Source organism: Pongo abelii, chromosome 2 (assembly GCF_028885655.2).
Source record: "Pongo abelii isolate AG06213 chromosome 2, NHGRI_mPonAbe1-v2.0_pri, whole genome shotgun sequence".
Taxonomy (NCBI): Eukaryota; Metazoa; Chordata; class Mammalia; order Primates; family Hominidae; genus Pongo; species Pongo abelii.
In genome coordinates, this window is record NC_085928.1 from 202,797,336 (window position 1) to 202,805,988 (window position 8,653).

The window sequence follows — 8,653 nt, forward strand, 5'->3', positions numbered from 1 at the left end:
TGCAGAAATTTCATAAGTAGCAAAGAGCCTAAGGTTAATCCCCAAAACCATGGGGAAAATGTCTCCAGGCCATGTCAGAGACCTTCGTGGCAGCCCCTTCCATCATAGGCCTGGAGACCCAGGAGGAAAAAGTGGGTTTTGTGGGCTGGGTCCAGGGTCCCCGTCTTGTGTGCAATCTAGGGACTTGGTGTCCTGTGTCCCAGCTGCTCTAGCCACGGCTGAAAGGAGTCACTGTGGAGCTTGGGCTGTGGCTTCAGTTGGTGGAAGCCCCAAGCCTTGGTAGCTTCCATGTGGCGTTGAGCCTGCAGGTGCACAGAAGTCAAAAATTGAGGTTTGGGAACCTCCACTTAGACTTCAGAAGATGCATGGAAATGCCTGGATGCCCAGGCAAAAGTTTACTGCAGGGCAGGGCCCTCATGGAGAACTTCTGCTAGGGCAATGTGGAAGGGAAATGTGGGGTCAGAGCCCCCACACAGAGTCCCTACTTGGGCACTGCCTAGTGGAGGTGTGAGAAGAAAGCCTTTATCCTCCAACCCAGAATGGTAGACCCACTGACAGCTTGCACCATGCACCTGGAAGAGCTGCAGACACTCAACACCAGCTCATGAAAATAGCCAGGAGCCACAGGGGTGGAGCTGCCAAAGACCATGGGAATGCACCTTTTGCATCAGCATAACCTGGACTTGAGAACTGGAATCAAAGGAGACCATTTTGGAGCTTTAACATTTGACTGCCCTGCTGGATTTTGGACTTCCATGGGCCCTGTAACCCCTTTGTTTTGGCCAATTTCTCCCATTTGGAATGGTTGTGTCTACCCAATACCTGTACCCCCATTGTATCTAGGAAGTAACTAGCTTGCTTTTGGTTTCATAGGCTCATAGGCAGGAGGGACTTGCCTTGTCTCAGATGAGACTTTGGACTGTAGACTTTTGGGTTAATGCTGAAATGAGTTAAGACTTTGGGGGACTGTTGGGAAGGCATGATTGGTTTTAAAATTTGAGGACATGAGATTTGGAGGGGCCAGGAACAGAATGATATGGTTTGGCTGTGTCCCTACCCACATCTCAACTTGAATTATATCTCCCAGAATTCTCACATGTTGTGGGAGGGACCCAGGGGGAGGTAATTGAATCATGGGGGCCAGTTTTTCCCGTGCTATTCTCATGATAGTGAATAAGTCTCATGAGATCTGATGGGTTTATCACGGGTTTCCACTTTTGCTTCATCCTTATTTTCTCTTGCTACCACCATGTAAGAAGTGCCTTTCACCTCCCACCATGATTCTGAGACCTCTCCAGCCATGTGGAACTGTAAGTCCAATTAAATATCTTTTTCTTCCCTGTCTCAGGTATGTCTTCATCAGCAGCATCAAAATGGACTAATACAATTAGATTTTTTAAAAAACATGAAAAAATTAGCTGGGCATGTTGGCTTATGCCTGTAATCCCAGCTACTTGGGAGGCTGAGGCAGTAGAATCACTTGAACCCAGGTTGCAATGAGCTGAGATCACACCATGCAGTCTAGCCTGGGTGACAGAGCAAGACTCCATCTTAAAAAGAAAATTTTATATATATATATATATATATATATATATATATATAAAACAGTATCATTAAAAAGTCTGATATCTTTTAAGTTTAATAAAATTTGTGCAACATTTCTAACTTAAAACTACAAAATATATCTGAAAGAAATTAAAGAAGACCTTATAAATGAAGAACTAGACTATGTTCATAGATTGGAAGATAAAATTTCCCAATTGTAATTGGAAGATTGCATCTTTTGATTGCATATTTTCTACAAATTATTAAATGTTCCATTCCCCAAGTTAATCTACAGATTTAAAATCATCACAATCAGTGCTGGCATGCTTTGTGTATCTGTGAATATTGATAAAAACTGATTCTGAAATTTATATGAACACACACACAAAACCTACAATAGCCAAGACTGTCTTGAGAAAGGACTTACACCTCTAGAGTTCAGGACTTTAAAGACACAGTAATTAAAAGTGTAGCACTGACATAAGCAGAGAGACATCCACCATAAAACAGAATAAAGTGTTTATGAGTGTGTGTGTGTGTGTGTGTGTGTGTGTGTATGTGTGTGTGTGGTCATTTCATTTTTAACAAAGGTACCCCAGCAATTCAGAGAGGTGAAGATGATCTTTTAATAAATTGTACTAGGTCAATTGGATATCCATATAGAAAAGAAAAACAACTTTAACCCCAAACCTCACATCATACAAAAATTTAATTTAACATAGATTATAATAAAAATTTAATTTAAGATAGATTATACATCTAAATAGTAAAAGGTAAAACAATAAAGCTTTTAGAAAAAACAAAGGAGAATATTTTCAAGACATATTTGTCAGGTAAAGAAATTTTACCAGAACACAAGTAACAATAATCATAAAAGAAGAGAACTTGGGGACTTTTTTTTTTTTTGAGATGGAGTCTCGCTCTGTCGCCCAGGCTGGAGTGCAGTGGCGCGATCTCGGCTCACTGCAAGCTCCGCCTCCTGGGTTCACGCCATTCTCCTCCCCCCATGGTATCTAGGAAGTAACTAGCTTGCTTTTGATCTAGGAAGTAACTAGCTTGCCTCTGGAGCAGCTGGGACTACAGGCGTCTGCCACCATGCCCCGCTAATTTTTTGTGTTTTTAGTAGAGAGGGGCTTTCACTGTGTTAGCCAGGATGGTCTTGATCTCCTGACCTCATGATCCACCTGCCTCGGCCTCCCAAAGTGCTGGGATTACAGGCATGAGCCACTGCACCCAGCTAAGAACTTGTGGACTTTAAAAGCTTCTGTTCATCAAATACATCATTAAGAGGGTAAAAAGAATATCTAGGCAGAGAAAGATGTTTAAAATACATTTATAGATGAAGGACTTGTTTCTAAAATATATAGAGAACGATTACATATTAATAAAGAAAGACAAAATAACACAATTTCAAAAATGGGCAATAACTTGGACAGGCAATTTACCAACAAAGATATAAAAATATCCAATAAGTGTAAGACAATCTATTAAACACCATTGGTTATTAGAAAATGCAAATTAAGGCCGGGCATGGTGGCTAACGCCTGTAATCCAAGCACTTTGGGAGGCCGAGGCAGGTGGATCATGAAGTCAAGAGATCGAGAACATTCTGGCCAACATGCCGAAATCCCATCTCTACTAAAAATACAAAAATTAGCTGGGCGTGGTGGTGTGCACCTATAGTCCCAGCTACTCAGGAGGCTGAGGCAGGAGAATCGCTTGAACCCAGGAGGTGGAGATTGCAGTGAGCTGAGATGGCGCCACTGCACACCAGCCTGGTGACAGAGTGAGACTCCATCTCAAAAAAAAAAAAAAAAAAAAAAGAAAGAAAATGCATATTAAAACTACAATGAAACACCTGTATGTACCTACCAAAGTGACTACAAATTAGAAAAAAAAAAACTATCAATACAATGTGTTGGTAAGAATGTGAGACAACTGGAAATCTCATACATTCATGATGGAAGTATAAAGTGATACAACACTTTAGATACCTGGAATGATCTACTATCCTCTGAGTCAAAAATTCTATTTCTAGATATATACCTAAAAGGAACAACTGCATATGTCTAACCAAAAAATGTATGAAATGTGCATGTTAGCATTATTCCTAACCATAAAATACTGCCAAAAATAGCCCAAAGCTGGAAACAACCCTAATGTCCCCAGATGGATTGTAGACATAAATTCGAATTAGAAAAATTATAAAGCTTTTAAAAGATAATATAGAAGAATGGCTTCAACTATCAAGTTAGGAAGAAATTTCTTTAATTTGTTATTTATTTATTTTATTTTACTTTAAGTTCTGGGATACATGAACAGTGTGAAAAGATTGATATACTTTATATTAAAATAAAATTAAGATCTCTGCTTTTCAAAACATAAACAGAGGTCTTAATTTTATTTTAGTATGAAAACAGAATGAAAAGGCAAGTCACAGAGTGGGAGAAAATATTTGAAACATTTGTAAGTAACAATCTACTTCGGTTTTATGTCCAAAATGTTGGAAGGTATGAGTACTAGGAGACATGGATGAAAATATCCACAATAGTATTATTAATAAGTAAATACCGGGGACGAGTTAAATATCCATCAACAGCAAATAGTTAAATAAATAGTGGCGTGTTTATATAATGGAATATCAGACAGCATTGGAAGTCTGTCTACAGCTTCCTGAAACACCAGCCTCCTGAAACTACAGCTTCCTGAAACACCAGCCTCCTGAAACTACAGCTTCCTGAAACACCAGCCTCCTGAAACTACAGCTTCCTGAAACACCAGCCTCCTGAAACTACAGCTTCCTGAAACACCAGCCTCCTGAAACTACAGCTTCCTGAAACACCAGCCTCCTGAAACTACAGCTTCCTGAAACACCACAGGTGAATCTCACAAACATAAAATTGAGTGAGAGAAACCAAACATGAGAAAATGATTCCATTTACACAAAATGTTAAAACACAGTCAGACTAAACTATATCACCTAAAAATGCAGAGGGCTACAGAAAAAAACATAAAGAAAAGAAAAAGAAGAGATCATCATAAAATTGGACACAGTTACATTTATTAGGGGAAAAGAAGGTTGGAATTGGGAAGAAGCACAGATGGGCTCTGAGGGTGCTGGACAGGTTCTGTTTCTTGACCTCAGTGGTGGTTAAATGGGTGTTCACATTTACAAAAATTTGTTAAAGTGAAGCTGCATATTTACATTTGTATGTATTTTACTTAATGGCATATTTCACAGTAAAGACTGTATGAAAACACTATATAGGAACTGTATTTTCATTATCTGCCCAAAACTATATGCTTACTCTTGGGAGTATTATCTCACTCGCTTAAAGACAATAATCTCAAACATATAAAATAATTTTATAGTTCTCCTTTCATTATCAAATATAAAATAGAAGAGAAAATTATATCTCAGTAATTTTTCCTTACTATTCTCATTTCACAGTCTATACTTTCTCTCTCTTATACAATATAAAAAAAATACAGTTGGTTCTGAATAACAAACTGGTATAAAACTGAGCAAAGGTGGAAAGTTAGCAAGATAAGATGAGATGTCTTCATAAAGAAGCAACTTCTATAATTTCTGTCAGTCCCCAAATACTCAGTTGGAAGGCTGTTACATAGCTCTTTCAAGCTCATCTTTATAAAGAAACACTAGGAACCACTGTCGGGCATAGAAGAAGAAAAGAATTATCTAGTTATAAGATACTTGAAAATGAAATTTAGACACCAAGCAACCAGATCAGCACTATCTGTAATAGCAGCTATGTAAATTAAAAGCTACCTTCTTCATAGCTCTTAAAAGAGATTCAAAGTGACACTGCCCCTAGCTTAGTCCAGAGGAAAGATCTAGCATTTAAAGTGAGGAGGCTGGAATCCATGTCATTTTATTTAAGCCTCAGCCTTGTCAGTCAATTGTAAAATGGAAAATATAATCTTTGCCCTAATTATGGGATAGTTAGGACAAAGATTATAAGCAAGTGAAAAATTAATTGTTATTTGTGACTTCATCTTATACATAACAAAAGAGTAAGCATATGTGAAAGATTTGTTGAGTATTATAAGCTCTAGAAAGATAATTCACATGTTTAAGGTGGGTGGTGGGTAACCAACATGCAGTTTCTTTAAACTATTCTAACACTAACCCAGTGAATCACTGGCATTAATAGTATTGCATAATATCCCTTGGGAAGGCTGGGTTGGGATAGAGATATGGTTGAAAATTTGAGTTATGACGGGGACTCAAATAGAAAGCTAATCAATAATTCATCTGAAGATTATAGCACTCATACTACCAGAATTAGTTTAAGTAGTGATAATATCAAATGAAAGATTTGTCGAAAGAACTTAAACTCAGGTTATTTTGCCAGTTTAATCATTATTTAACATTGGAATATTTGCCAGTTAAATCAATTAAAATAAATTCCTGAGAAGCTGAGAAGGAAAGAATATGTCTTACCTCAGTGTCCCCAACACTGTGCAGTGTTGACACATGATGTTTATTAAACAACTGAATTAAGTAGATGGTTTTGTCTCTCTTATGACCTAAAAAAAACTATTAAAAACTCTTTTTAAAAATGCAAATGAAACCCTCCCACAACATGGCATCAGTCCTAGTTGGTTTTAATAGAAATTCCTTTAAATAATCAAGACACAGATAATTCTTAACATTTAAATCCTTAAAATTAATTTTTGATGGCCATCTTTTCAGTTAAATTCACAAAGCCAGCCTTACCTTGATACTAATTTTTTTTCTTTGAGACAAGGTCTCACTCTGTCACCCAGGCTGGAGTGCAGTGGCACAATCACAGATTGCTGCAGCCTCGACCTCCTGGGCTCAAGTGATCCTGCCACCTCAGCCTCCCCAGTAGCTGGGACCACAGGCGCACACCACCATGCCCAGCTAATTTTTGTATTTTTTTGTAGAGTTGGGGTTTCACCATGATGCTCAGGCTGATCTCAGACTTCTGGGCTCAAGAGAGCCACACCCCTTGGCCTCCCAAAGTGCCGGGATTACAGGCATGAGTCACCATTCCCAGCCTATACTAAATTTTTTCTATAGCTGTTTAACTATTGAGAAAATATATAATGGAATAAGAGTGGAAATCACAGTTGCAGTAATGGGAATCATGAAGAAAACTAGAACATCTACTGATATATTGACACAAAATGAATTCATGTTTCTGAAAGAGGCCTCAATGGTATAAAAATATCAATTAATCAATTTAACAAAATAACTCAAAAATACCTGGAATAGCTAAAATAAATTTAGGAAAAATATAAAAGAGATGAGATAAACATTATTTCATACAATAAAACATATATTCAAGACAAAATAATTAAACCACTATGGATTTGAAGCAGAAACAGAATGACAGATGATTACAGATGCTACAGAAAGTCTATATTAGAATTCAGTACATTCTGTAACACTGCATACCAGTAGAGAGAGGACAGATATAAACAAATGGTTGGGGGAAAAACCGGCTAACCATTTATAAAAATAAGTAAATTAGACACCTAAGTTAAACCTTACACAAAAACTCCAGTAGGATTAAGGAATTAAATATTTTTAAAATGTACAAAATGAAACAAAAACATATGAATATTTATAAAATCAAAGGCATTTCTAAGAATAGTTTTAAAATCAGTAATCACAAATGAAAAAATTTGGTAATTTTTATATTTAAAAAAACTCAATACATTTCTACATGAAAAGACAAGATGTGAGCAAAGATGGGGAAGTAAAATGATCTTTGCTCACTTCTTTTAGTGATTAATTGAAAGCAACGATTGAAGTGAAAATAAACAAAACTTATTTCTTCAAGACAAAACTAGGAAACACCCCTGCCCCTAAGTCATATATATTTGAAGAAGAGCTGTCAAGGGTGGTGAAAATTGGACCGGGGAAGGTGGGTGGGGAGGGACCACACCCACTACAGATCTCTAGTAGCAGCAGCTGGCTTCAGTTGCCTCCAAAATATTAGGCACGTTAAGAAGGGCAAAAGCAATGACTTTTTGTTTGGAGATGAGGAAGCAGCACCTGGGAGCTTCAATGAGCTGCTTTTAACACCAGAGAGAAGCCAAAGAATTGAAGACAAATGAGGAAAGGAGCAAGAGAAAGCAAGCTTCTGAGATGCCACATCTGCTACCAAGTGGAAGGATGGAGAAAATCTGTGATGGCCAAAAAGCTCTGCGGTTGCTAATTTTTCTTAGCCAACATGAATAGGACTTAACCCCTTACAATCACAAACCCTGCTTCGTGTGGGACTTCATTCTGAGGCAGAGAGAATTCCTGGCCCTTCCACACTCTCCTGTTGCTAATAACTAGCCCAGGAAGAATTCACTTCATTGAAACACCAGGAGCACTTGCCGTGGGTCGGCACAGAATGATGTAGTTTTTAATTTTACCAAAACTTTCTGAAAAGAAAACACATCCATCAGTACAGGGGGGAAAAGACATGAACATATTCAACAATATTCTCCTGAAAACCAGTTGTCATCAAGCCATTAACAGCAGCAGAACCTGTATGAAATAACAGTTGAATAGTGGAAGTTCACTACTGTACCCTAAAAGCTATTGAAGCTAAAAAATATCAATGAATACTTGTCCACAAGAAGAGAAAACACCATTCTAATGGAAAACCAGTATGGGTTGTTCTGGAAAATATCTGTTAAACAAAGACCCTCACAGAGTGAGAACTGTAAATACAAATAGATTAAAAAGTGCTGCAGTAAGTTGGGGCCTTTGAAAATTATATAATCACCAAGTATTCTCTTCCAGAAGGATAAAGTCCCATTTTGCGGGAAAAAAAATACTGGAAACAAAAATCAAATTGAGCAGAGCAGAGGGCCACTGATGGTAAGGAAGAGAGATAAGTCTCCTTCTTTAGTTCCTAGTTAGGGGAACTCCTTCCTAGTTAGGGGAGGAAAGTCTTTGAGGAGGCGGATTCAAGGAAGGAAGTACTCCCAGCAAAACAAAGTCTAAAGCAGAGAGCACTAACCAAGGCCCAAACAGGTTGAGACTGGAGCACACAAAGCTAGAGGGAGGAAATGTTACTGGGTCTAACTTGGCCACACAGAGAGGCCATGTTTTAAGTTT